Source organism: Saccostrea echinata, unplaced genomic scaffold, assembly GCF_033153115.1.
Source record: "Saccostrea echinata isolate AGI-Se365-2 ecotype Australia unplaced genomic scaffold, CSIRO_AGI_Sech_v1 ptg000029l, whole genome shotgun sequence".
Lineage (NCBI taxonomy): Eukaryota > Metazoa > Mollusca > Bivalvia > Ostreida > Ostreidae > Saccostrea > Saccostrea echinata.
The window spans coordinates 1,068,681-1,082,907 of record NW_026889778.1 but is presented as its reverse complement, the minus strand read 5'-3'; the positions used below and the strand labels follow the sequence as shown (position 1 = coordinate 1,082,907).

At 35.8% G+C, this 14,227-nt stretch overlaps 1 protein-coding gene and 1 pseudogene across 1 annotated transcript in view; both read left to right on the top strand.

Moving 5' to 3' along the window:
• LOC133195446 (uncharacterized) overlaps positions 1-6,653 on the top strand; it is a 32,844-nt pseudogene extending 26,191 nt beyond the window's left edge.
• The window catches only part of LOC133195444 (uncharacterized), a 319,912-nt gene that overhangs the window by 41,350 nt on the left and 264,335 nt on the right, over positions 1-14,227 (top strand). The gene's annotated exons all lie outside the window — the stretch shown is intronic.

Below are 14,227 nucleotides of genomic sequence, written 5' to 3'. Positions count from 1 at the left end.
TCTAGAGTTGCAGAGTAAGGATTTGATCCTTATGTCGCTGGTTCGAATCCCACTGTGGGACGTGGAGACTGTATAAACCGAGGTCCCATGTCACAGTAGGTGCTGGCATAAAAAGATCCCTCACTGCTTAATGGCCCTTAGTGCCGAGTATAGGTCAAAATTTGCAGCTCTCCACCGGCAAGTGGTGGCATCTCCATATGAGTGAAAAATTCTCGAGAGGGATGTTAAACTATAAACAAGCAAATAAAAATTAATATACCCTCAGTGGGGCATTCATGTCCTATGGACATATTTCTAGTTTTGCCCTTTTTTACATTTGTACATGGATATACTTTTTATTTTTGCTCTGTAAACAACAACAACAAAAACATTATACCATATAATATGCACAAAATTATATGCTAGGAATGTATTGTGAAAGATGCATTTCAGCTGACAAATGTAGCATCTTTAAGCCAGCTTTTTAAAAATTTTTCTGAATGACTTTCAAGTACTTCTTTTATATTTGCAACTCATTTATAGGGATGTATTAGTATGGTAGCCTGTCTGCCAACACCTTGTAGATGAGATTCTAGCACATATTGTGTGAAATGGTTCTCTTAATTGACATGAGAAGGTCACTATTTTTTATCAAGATAAAAATTACTTGTATGTCTTGTAATAACATTATTTAATATATCCCTTTCATAGCACACATGTTCGTTTCAAAGAGAAGAAAACATTTATAATTTTTCAAGGTCAATAATCTCATGGATGAAATGCAAACTGTACTATTTGAAATAGGTGGTATAGGTATTTCAGAGTCTGTATTACAGCTTGCCAGTTTATTGTTGGAGGGAATATTCTCATCAAATAAACTATGTAAAGATTTGCTTTTTAATGCAAAGTATTTTTATAAGTAATAACTTCATTTCAACTTACAATGAACAGTTAATCAGTGCATCTCACTTTGTATCTAATGCATTTTTAGAACACAAATTTGTGGTTTAAAACATGTTGTAATAGTTTAATAATGCTATTCATTTTTTTTAATTGACAAGAAATGAAAATGTAATGATTATTTCAAAATAGTGTTTTATTCCTCTTGTGTATATTTATAGATATGTAAAAGATTGTTATTTTTATTGATGTTATTTTTGTGTACAAAATACTAGTTATTTATTACTTTATACAAAACTAATGTTGTGAAGATTGATAATAATAGAAGTCCTTATGCATGTATTGAACAGTATACAAATGTCACCAATGTAATACACATTTACAAATAAAATGAAATTTTACATGACTTGCACATATTTGCATTATTTGTTACAGTTATAACAAATCTAATTCATTGTATTTATTGTTTCCAATTTTTATTGTCTATTCAAACATGGAAAAATTATATTTGTAATGATGTTAAAGACACAAGAATATGAATTAAAATAAGACTGTATGAACTACCTTTAGATTTATGAATTCAGTAGACAGTGACTGTGACAAATGTGTATTTAGTATAGAGATCTTACACATGAGAAGAAAAGGGGTTGTTTTACAAACTTTTTTTTGCATGGGGAAATATTGACATTTTTATACAACAACAAATGAAGTTACTGGAATTGTGAAGTCTACGTGTCTTCTGTGAGTAGACATCTTTTGAAACAAAGGTAGCTTGGGGCCAGGAATATTCTAGACCCAGTAGTAATGGTCTTTTGCACAAGGTCATAGTCACTGTATATCAAAGTATTAAATACTTACCAATAATTGTTTGTAACCTCAGAGTATGATCCTAACACAGGTTAATACAGGTCAAGGCCATAGGGTTTAGAAATGTAATAAATATTCAGATAAACACATAATTCTGTTTGTTTATTTGTTTGTTATACATCCTTTAAGAATTTTTCACTAGTATTGAGACACCACAACTTGCTGGTTGAGGGCTGCAAATATAGACCAGTACTTTTGAGCAGTGAGAGGTCTTTTCTTGTCCCAGCATATACTGCAACAAGGGAATTTGGTTTCATTGGAAGAACCGGTTTCCATGTCCTTCAGTGGGATTTGTACCTATGACTTAAGGAACAAGTCCTTACTCCACTACTCTAGAGCAAATGCTTTGACCACTGCGCCAAGCGGGCAATCACATTATTGTTATACTAGATGTAAATCAAGGCGAAGGGATAATTGTGACTTGGGGATGTATAACAACCCTGCATCAAGTTCAATTTTTGACCACTATAAAATAACTTCCAAAGATTGTATTATCCTAGGGTTCATTATGCTCAGAGTATATGACATAAATTGGATATATAAAATTCTAAAGCACAATTTTTTTTTTTTTAGAAAAGTACAAGGTTATAGTTTCAAGAGGTCATATCTAGCATGTACAGGTGATTGTGGCTTAGATGATGATTCTATACCATAAGTCATCATGTGACTACGACGTTTTAAATCAATGTGTTTCTTTGGTGGTGGATGAAATATTTTCTCAACATAACAATTACTATCGGCCATTTACTATATTTCCATAAGATTCAGGACATGAAAATTTGTCTACGAATAGACATCACCCTATTAGTTCCTTCTAGTTAGAATAAGGAATCACCATACTGGGTTTTAAAGTGCCTAATATTTTACTTAAGATAAATGCAAATTGACCAATAAATACTGGTATGAGAAGTACATTTATGCATGTGTAGTTTTTTTATTTAAATAATTAGAAAAAAGAAAATGGTCTACATAATCATGTATATATATATATTCTGGTCTCCTTTATGCATTATATATACTTGGTCTACTTTAACCCTTCGGGATCCTCATAAAATATATACATGTCTACCTTAAACCTCCAATGTATTTACAAAATATTAAGGAGACCAGAAATGTCGTATATTTTTCAGGAAGCAACATTTAGGGCTGAGGGGTTAAAATTTTCATTATTGAAGCCTATTAGAATAAATTTGGGTGAAAGTGTGAATCAGAATGTCTCAAATAAAAGAAATGAAAAATGTCTACTTAATGCCTCAAAATAAGTGCGGTCTACTTTATGCCAAAGTCCACCTTATATATATATATATATATATATATATATATATATATGTAATGGATATATGCCGAATACTGTTCTATATGTAAAATTATCAGACTGTTTTCGGCCCGTTTAGAATTGTATGAGGCATATATCTTACTTAAAACATTGATATTTAAATGTCCAAAAGTTACCTGGAGGAGTCCGATAATTACACAATAGGAGTTCAGGCATCAATAGTTTTCTACCTGAAACCATCTAATAAGTAGACAAAAGAAAAGAAAGTTTTTTTTCTTTAGATAGTAAAATCAGTGAGTGAACTCTTTTGTTTCATTCATTCAGTGGCAGTCGTTTGGCTTAGCATGAACTAAGGACAGTGTCAGGTGATAAAGGATTTTTTTTTTTATTCAGAATATTTTTTTGTTAAGTGCGTTTGACATTGATACAGATACAGTGTTGGATGATATCTTCAAAATGCATTTAAAGTAAAAGTGCGGATTTTTATCTAAAATTTTGATTGGATGATATAATGATAATCTTGGGTTTTAAAAGTGTGGTCATTGGCAAACAAACCTCGTTAACTGAAGAGATTCGCAGACTGGTACTTTATCAGAAATGGATTTAAATTGGCTTTTTCACAGTGCTGTATCGAAAACGCTTTGCAAAACACTGAATGGAAAGTGTTACTTTTGAGGAAGGTTAAAACTCCAGTTTCTTCTTCGGTTTGCTATTTTTAACAACTTAATATCCTCGCGTTCCCTTTCCCTGAATTTTTTCTCCCTAACTTTTTTTTGGTTTCTGGACAAATTAAACCTTGATCTCACTCTAGTTGTTGTTTTTTAACTACTGTCCGATTTTGTTATCACTGCCGTCCGATAATATATTATTGGACTGCTAATTATTATTATCAGACGGCTACAGGTAAATTTTTAGACTGAACAAAGAGCAAGAACAAAGGCATGATGTCACAGCAATGTTTTAAATATATATATATATTTTCAATTATCAATTTTATTTCAATGTAGAAATAAACAGATGTTTCTAAAATTTTTAATAAAATCTTACTATTTTTACAGTCAAACCTGTATTAAGCAGTCACCTACGGGATGCATTAAAAGTGACCTTTATAGAGAGGTGACCTTTGGATAGAGGTTCATCTTTTTTAAAGGAATTTATATACAAATATGTCAGTTTTGTGTCTATATTATGTATTACACTACAGAATATAGAAGAAAATTAGGTATTGGGCATTAGTGGTCTCACTTATTTTTTTTTTTTTATTTTATTCAGTAGATGCATGACTTTTGAGGATGAATTCAAACTAAATTTAATGAATCCAAGAAAATAAAATACCTCTATATTGAATCTTATAGGGCATTGCATTATCCCCCCATCAAAACAACATTTGTTTTCTTACTAAGGAATGATTATTTTTTATGCAAAGAATAAAATCAATCAAATATAATTTTTACCTAAACTTGATTGGTAAAATTAACCTCTGTACATGTATTTTTTTTTTAAAAAAAATACATGTACATGTATTATTTAATAAACAGACAAGTCACTGTAATGTTACTCTCAGGTGATCAAAGAGATGCACAGGTGTCCTGAGCAATGAAGCGTTACTAATCCCTTACGGTTGTTTTCTTTGTGAAATTCGCTACATACTCAAGCAACATTGTGTACATAAACCGTAATTATGGTTTCTACAAATGATACAAGTTTCCAAGGTGTGAAAATTAAAATGCCAATCATGCGTAAGAACATTTACAGCTCTCAGAGTTCGGCATGCGATATCGTAATTAATTTATACACTGTAAATGGGAAACAAAAATATCATATCCATTAATAGATAGATATGGTTACGTTGTTTTTTTTTTTTAACTTGATTCTAAATCCAGAAGTACCTCATAATCAGTTCGTTTTTTCCTGCTGACTTTTTTAGCTCACCTGAGCAGAAAACTCAAATGACCTTTTCTTATCACCCGTTGTCCGTCGTCCATCCGTCCGTCCGTCCGTCTGTAAACTTTTCACATTTTCAACTTCTTCTCAAGAACCACTGGGCCAATTTTAACCAAACTTGAGACAAAATATCCTTGGGTGAAGGGGAGTTAAAATTTTAAAAATAAAGGGCCAAGTCCCCTTACAAGGGGAGATAATCAAGAAAAGACAAAAATAGGGTGGGGTCATTAAAAAATCTTCTTCTCAAGAACCACTGGGCCAAAAAAGCTGAAACTTATGTGGAAGCATCCTGGGATAATGTAGATCTTAAATTTTTAAAATCATGACCCCCGGGGGTAGGGCGGGGCCACAAAAGGGAATCCAAATTTTACATTGATATATATAGGAAAAATCTTTAAGAAACTTCTTCTCAAGAACCACTGGGCCAGAAAAGCTGAAACTTATGTGGAAGCATCCTGGGGTAGTGTAGATTCTAAATTGTTAAAATCATGACCTCCGGGGATAGGGCGGGGCCACAATAGGGAATCCAAGTTTTACATTGAAATATATAAGAAAAATCTTTAAAAATCTTCTCAAGAACCACTGGGCCAAAAAAGCTGAAACTTATGTGGAAGCATCCTGGGATAATGTAGATCTTAAATTTTTAAAATCATGACCCCCGGGGGTAGGGCGGGGCCACAAAAGGGAATCCAAATTTTACATTGATATATATAGGAAAAATCTTTAAGAAACTTCTTCTCAAGAACCACTGGGCCAGAAAAGCTGAAACTTATGTGGAAGCATCCTGGGGTAGTGTAGATTCTAAATTGTTAAAATCATGACCTCAGGGGATAGGGCGGGGCCACAATAAGTATTACAAGGGGGGACATTTGGTTAAGAACAGTATGGCCAAAGTTACTCAGGTGAGCGATGTGGCCCATGGACCTCTTGTTATTCATGATCCCGCAACGTTTGACCAATTATTTACATTAGTAACAGAAATTGGGAATCAGCTGACTCTAGATCAGGTCACATGATTGGACAAAATGGCCGCTTAAGACAGGAAAATGGCGATTTTGTTTGAAATTTGATGACCGCTGACTGCGTTACGCAGGTGACCGCTTAATAGAGTTACTTAATATAGGAAATTTCATTGGGAGGAAATAAAATGAACGCATAGGACAAGTGACCGCTGGATAGAGGTGACCGCTATGACAAGTTTGACTGTATTTGGTTTTCCCTATCTATGAAATGAATCCTCATAATTTGTAAATACCAGATTTATAGTTTTAAATGCATTTAGTAAATTGAATTATTTGACAGGATCCAGGGCACACAAGCTGTTTCATGAAGTTGTTGACAGCAAGTACCTATTGAGAAATGTGGCCAAGTTGTCACCTTTACATCAAACATATGGCCTCGAGCTCTTCCATAGTGTCTTGAACAGCTTTGCACCGAAAAATACCCACTTCTATTACCCTGCAATGTTGGCCAGGTAACTTGATTTAAAATGCCTTCATGTCAAATATAAAAAAAAAAACAAACTTGACTCAATAACATTTTTTGAGAATGTCAGTACACTAAAATATTCACTACTAATTTCTATATTTTTCTCTAATTCTTTTATAGATTATGTATAGCAGCACTCCACTTCAATGAGAATGGAAAGCGCCATCAGGCTACTACTAGAACTGGTGCAGCACGATAGCAGATCAGTTATCCAAAGGGCAAGGGGGGGGGGGAACCATGTGGTTGTTAAACCTCACAAGGTCCCTATAACTTATGGTATGTGTGCAGTTCAAAATAAAATCAAATACAAATTTACTTCTATTAAAATCTATGTAAAATGTCAAAGTCCAATTAAGATTTCAGTTAATGTTGGGAATTAAAAAAATGCATTTATATTTAAAAATACTGAAGTCATTGGAATATCTTGATTGTTAAGTTTTGTTGTCCTTTTTCAGATTATGTTGAAATCTTACAACTCAATCTTGTTGAACAGAGGAGGCAGTTCCCATCTTATGCAGAATCTTCTGAGGATTCCAGCAGATCTCTTGGATACAAGCCTCCGACTCTGACATCACACTTCCAAGCATTCAGGAAAGAAGATCTCATTGCCACGAGACGTACACGATTTGCTCGTCAGTGAACTTACCCCTTCTTCATGATGGACATGAACTCTCAGAGACACTGTAATATCCATTCCAGAAAAGAAGTGTACTTTGAACTTTTTTTGATATGTTGATTTTATTTATAATGATTGATTTTTAGCTGACCTCGACGAAGTCGAGATGAGCTTATGGTATACCCCCGGCGTCGGCGTTAGCATCGGCGTCCCGGTGAAAGTTTTAGGAGCAAGTCCATTCCGAAGTAACTATAAGCCCTACCTGGAACAAACTTGCAAGGATGATGCATCTAGGGATGGACACTTTTACACTTGCTGTGGATGCTGGATCTGACCTAGATTTTCCACATGAGTGACCAGATTAAAGTTTTGGAGCAGGTCCATTCCCAAGTAACTATAAGCCCTACCTAGACCAAACTTGCATGGATGATGCATCTACAGTTGGACACTACCACACTTGCTTCGGATGCTGGCTCTGACCTAGATTTTCCACATGAGTGACCAGCTTAAAGTTTTTGGAGCAGGTCTGTTCCCAAGTAACTATAAGCCCTATCTGGACCAAACTTGTATGGATGATGGATCTAGGGATGGACACTACCACACTTGCTTCGGATGCTGGATCTGACCTAGATTTTCCACATGAGTGACCAGGTTAAAGTTTTTAGAGCAGGTCCATTCCCAAGTAACTATAAACCCTACCTAGACCAAACTTGCATGAATGATGCATTTAGGGATGGACACTTTCACACTTGATTCGGATGCTAGATCTGACCTAGATTTTCCACATGAGTTACCAGGTTTAAGTTTTTGGAGCAGGTCCATTCCCAAGTAACTATAAGCCCTACCTGGACCAAACTTGCATTGATGATGCATCTAGGGATGGACACTACCACACTTGATTGGGATGCTGGATCTGACCTAGATTTTCCAGATGAGTGAGCACATTAAAGTTTTTGGAGCAGGTCCATACCTAAGTAATTATAAGCCCTACCTGGACCAAATTTCAAGTTTGATGCATTTAGGGATGGAAACTACCACATTTGCTTCGGATTCTGGATCCGACCTAAATTTTCCACATGCATGAATTTTAGCCATATTTTAACCAAATTAGCATGGATGATGTATCTAGGGATGGATACTTCCAGACTTGCTTTGGATTCTGAATCCTACATTTTCCAGATGTGTGACCAAAATAATTTTTTGGAGTAGCTATATAATACTATGACCTGTTATGATAAACTTTGTATAGATGGTACATCTAAGGATGAAAACTCCCAGACTTGATTTGGATTTTGGAACTGACCAAAATTTTCTTGATTTTGTACATGGGTTAAAAGTTTTTGAGCAGGTCTATTTCCAAGTAACTATAAGTCCTATTTAAATCAAATTTGCATGGATATTGATCTTTGAATGTACACTAACTGGAAAAAAAAATATGATGTGAAATTTGCATTACTTATAGATAACATTCGTTGAGGTGAGCTTGGTAATCTTTGATTACCTATGTTTTGTTATTTATTTGTTATGCCCAGCCATGAATATGGCCGGGGCATATAGTGTTTGTCATGTCCATCTTTCGTCTTTCCGTCATGCTTTGCGTTTAGCTCTGTTCAAAGCCCAGTTTCACAGAAACTATGCAATATACTTAATTATCAAACTTCACAGGCTCATAGATATTGATGAGAGATATGCAACTGCATCAACATTTTTTGACCTTAACGTTTCCTTTGACCTTAACCTCACTTTTCTTAAATTAGTGTTTAGCTCAGTTTTAAAGATACCATTCAAGATACTGTAATCAGACTTCATATGTTGATACATACTGATGTAAGCTATTCAACTGCATCAACATTTTTTGACCTCGTCCTTTGACCTTGACCTCATTTTTATTAAATTAGTGTTTAGCTCAGTTTTCAAGATACCTTTCAGTATAGTGTAATCAAACTTCATATGCTGAAACATTGATGTAAGCTATTCAACTGCATCAACATTTTTTGACCTTGACATTCCCTTTGACCTTGACCTCACTTTTCTTAAATTATTGTTTAGCTAATTTTTAAAGATACCATTCAATATAGTGTTATCAAACTTCAGATGCTGATACATACTGATGAGAGCTATTCAACTGCATCAACAATTTTTGACCTTGACCTTTCCTTTGACCTTGACCTTACTTTTCTTAAATAAGTGTCAAACTTCATATGTTGATATATATTGATGTAAGCTATTCAACTGCATCAACATTTTTTGACCTTGACCTTTCCTTTGACCTTGACTTCACTTTTCTTAAATTAGTGTTAAGCTTCGTTTTAAAGATACCATTTAATTTAGTGGTATCAAACTTCATATGCTGATACATACTGATGAGAGCTATTCAACTGCATCAACATTTTTTGACCTTGACCTTTTCTTTGACCTTGACCTCACTTTTCTTTAATTAGTGTCAAACTTCATACGCTGATACATACTGATATAAACTATTCAACTGCATCAATTTTTTTTTACCTTGAACTTATCTTTGACCTTGACATCAATTTATGTTACTCGGTTTTAAAAAAAAACATTCATAAAATTTTGATCAAATTTACTATGCTGATATGTATTACTGAGAGCTATTCAACTGCATCAAAAATGTTTGACCTTGAACTTTCCTGTGACCTTGACCTCCCTTTTTTAAAATTTTCATTTTGTGGAGGCTTATGGTATTATAAGCCAGGTTTATGTTGGAAAGACGGGTTTATTCGGATTTGACCAATCCGCCATTATTGTTTCTAATATTATGTTGCTACAATTTGATTGGTTGTTTTTTATAGTGGGGATTCAGCTACAAGCAGTGCGCTAAGTTTGTAAAGAAAATTGTATCGTAATTTATTTGGCCCGTTTCATGGACTTTCAATTATTATACCTAATAATCACCGTACGCTACCAAGATGTCGTGATATGTGTTTTTTGTGAACTTGTGATCATGAAACTGTTACAAATCAATAAGATTGTGGACACTGTACATTTCGGACGCTGAGGATCAAGTTTCAAATCATGGCTGACCGCGCTCGAAGTCGTAGACGCCCTACCCCATCTAATCGCTGGGATGAGAGCAACACAAACAATTGGACAACCCAACGATATATCGAGGAACTGGCTAAGCTGGGTATTCGTGTCCCTGCCAACATTGGGAAAGTCGTAATGAAGAAACTATATCTGGAGAATCGAGGAATACCCCCCGCGAACGCAGATGCCCGGATATGCGTTGAATCGAGGGAAGAGGACGTCGCAAATGCCGTGATTGTGCCTCCGAGTACGGAACCAACTCCAGAGAATACTAACAGAATTGAAACAACCAGAGCAACAATTTCAAGCGAAACACCATCGGGGGAAGGATCGAGATCTAGCGCATCATCCAATGTTGCATCGGGATCGAGAGCCAATTTATCCAATATGGCGGCCTCCTCGAACAGTGACATAGTCTGCAGCATGCTGAACATTATGCAGAGCATGCAACAGACAGTACTCGGGCTTCAAAACACAGTCATGAGTTTGGTGGCCGAAAAGAAGAACAGCAAAACAGATGACCACTCATTGGACACAGCAATGGCGGCGATTCGTCAACAACCGGCAATGCAGGGTCCAGCTACAGGTGGGTACACATTACCTAGAACTGAATTTGACGTCCCATCAGACTCTCTCTCACACATAGACGTAGTCACTGAAAAGTTAAGAAAAAAGATTTGGGAGGGGAAAGACGTTAACATGGCCGAATTGCTAATCCCCAAATATGATTCAGACAAACCCAACAACATCACCATCAACCTGATGAAACAAGAAGACCATAGACTACATAAGCAACTCTCTATCGCTGAATTTATTACAGCTTTCGGTAGATATAAGAGAGTTATGTGCCAACGATTTCCAGAGAGACGGGTTGAGTTGGATAGATATGAAGCTATCATAGTAGATATACACAACGTCTATGGTGGAAAATTTTACGACTACCACTGCCAATTCTCATCAAGAGCTGCAACTGCCCTCAGGGATAATGTTAAAATTGACTGGTCGGTGAAAGATCTTGGCCTTCTCATGATGGTAGTATGTAATGCTACTGCAAACAAATGCTCCACTTGTTCATCAAGCATGCACCTCTCAGCGTTCTGTCCTCAAGTACAACAGAACATCATTCCGGTTATCGCCCAGTCCATGCGAAGTTATCCAACCAACAAAAACCAAACAACTGACAAATACGGTCGAACACGCACCATGGTGAACAACAAGGAGGTGTGCAACAATTTCAATGATAATAGATGTAGGAAAACGAACTGTCAGTTTGAGCACATATGTACAGTGTGTCACGAAAACGACCACGGAGCCTCCCTGTGTAAGAGAAGCCAAAGAAGTTCCATGGCATCCATACCGAGTAAAAAGTGACTAGTGAACTGTGAAAGAACTTCTTCTCAAGTCTCAACGCCTGTCAATGTGAATAACTTAAGATCAGAACTCTGTAATCATCCGGATAAAAATTTTGTCCAATATTTGTGCGAAGGATTCATTTTTGGCTTTGATACTATGATTTCAAACACCAGAATAGAAACACTGGAATGTAAAAACTTATTATCAGCAAGAAAGCAACCTGAAGTTGTAGATAAACTTGTGAAAAGTGAACTTGAGAAAGGTTTCTTGACTGGACCTTTCGTAGAACCTCCATTTACCAACTATAGAGTGAGTCCAATCGGTATTACAATGGGAAAGTACTCTAAAAAACCTCGGTTAATAGTTGACTTATCTTCACCACATGACGGTGAACATGCAAGTGTTAACTCTCTGATCAACAAAGGGAATGCTCCCTATCGTATGTGAAGATAGATGATGCCATCAAAACAATTTAAGGCCTGGGGAAGGGAACAACCATGTGCAAAACCGATATATCAGACGCTTTTAAATTGGTACCAATCTTACCCTCTCAGTGGCATTTGTTCTGTATCAAATGGAAGTCAAACTATTATTATTACAACAAATTATCTTTTGGATGTCGTTCTAACCCTAAAATCTTTGACAATCTATCCCAAGCAGTATGTTGGATTGCCACCAATAACTATGGTGTAAAGCATATACTCCACTTGTTAGACGATTTCATCACTTTCGAACGTCCAGAGGAAAACGGAGATACTATATGAAACTTTTGTTTCATATATTTACATCACTCAACATACCCATGGCGCTGCATAAAACAAGGCCCCACAACATGTTTAGAATACCTAGGTATAATTCTAGATTCTGAAGCTATGGAAGCCAGATTACCAGGTGACAAGCTGTCCAGAATTAAGGAGTTTCTTACCTCTTTTTATTCACGGAAAAGCTGCACTAAAAGGGAACTCTTACAGTTATAAGGCCACCTTAATTTTGCAAGCAGAGTTATACCACCGGGAAGATCCTTTGTGTCTCATCTCATCCGACTGTCTACAACAGTCAAAGAACTGCACTATCATATCACAATTAATGCAGCCTGCAGGGAAGACATAAGGATGTGGCTAACATTTCTGAATGGTTGGAATGGCATTAATTTGTTCTACAATGTGTCGCAGATCACATCAGAAGAACTTAATCTGTTTACAGATGCTTCAGCTACCTTGGGATTAAAAACCTGGATGCAAGACGAAGATGGCGTATCCATAGCCTTCTATGAACTATACCCTATAGTTGTTGCTTCAATTCTATGGGGGGAAATGTGGAAAAAACAAAGGATAATTTTTATGTGTGACAATATAGCAACAGTTGCTATCCTTAACAAGGGTAGATCTAAATCCCATCATATTATGCCCCTGATGAGACGCCTTACTCTAATAGCAGCAAAATATAACTTCATTTTTTCTTCCGTACATGTACCGGGTGGAACAAATGTATTAGCAGATGCTCTATCACGTTTGCAGATTTCCAAATTCCGCAGCCTCGCTCCTCAAGCACAAGATCAACCATGCAGTGTTCCTCATCCGAGGGAAGTGTTATGGATCTAAACGACACCGTGAACATGTTATGGACCAATGCAGTGGCACCAAGCACTAGGTGCACATACCAAACAGCCTTTCATGTATATGTAAAATTCCTTTTGTTGTCAAATATTATTACAAATGCATGTATTTCTGAGGTTCCTGTATCTGAAGATTACTTAATTTCATTCGTAGCATACTGTGTTAGCAAACTTCAGATAAGCTACTCAACTATCAAGTTGTATTTGTGTGGAGTTAAATTTATGTGTTTGCATGATAACATTGCATATCCTGACAATACTCAGTTATGTAGACTTAAGGCTATTATGAATGGTGTTAAACGTGTACAATCACCATCTCGCAGTTTAAGGTATCCAGTCACGTTCGACATTTTGAAAAGGGCTTGTCTTTATTTAAGAAAGATAGACAATTTTTACAATTTGATGTTAGAACCGTATGTACTGTTGCATTTTTTGGCTTTTTGAGATGTGGAGAATTTACATGTAAAGAAGTATTTGATCCTTCTATACATCTTTGTATAAGTGATTTATCTATCTTTGAGGATTATGTACATTTACAACTCAAAATTTCTAAAACTGACCCATTCAGGAAAGGAGTCATCATTAAACTGTTTTCTACAGACAATATTATTTGTCCTTTCGCTGTATGTTGTAAATATTTAAAGGCAAGGTACAAATTGTCATGTTCTCCACAAAGTCCATTGTTTGTAAATGAAAATGGTGCTCCTTTGACAAGAGTTGAATTTATTTCAGCTTTTAAGCATGTGTTAACTTGTATTGGTTGTGATGCGGATGTGTATAATGGACATTCTTTCCGAATCGGTGCGGCTACGACTGCAGCTTCTGTCCATGTGGAGGACCATATTATTAAAACATTAGGAAGATGGGCCTCAGATGCCTATTGTAGATATATTAGAACTCCAGTATCTGTGTTACGAGATGCTCAGCGTTCCTTAGTACTGTAGATTCATAGGCTGATCACACTACTTCCTATCTCATTACAGACTTGTAAAAAACAATTAAGCTTGTAACTTTACCTATAGATGTTATAATGTTAGCCTTATATATATTACTGGTTTATCATACACAATTTGGCATCATTTTGGGGCACTCAGTCTCATATCTATAATGTACATAAGTATTTACACTTATATCTATTCAA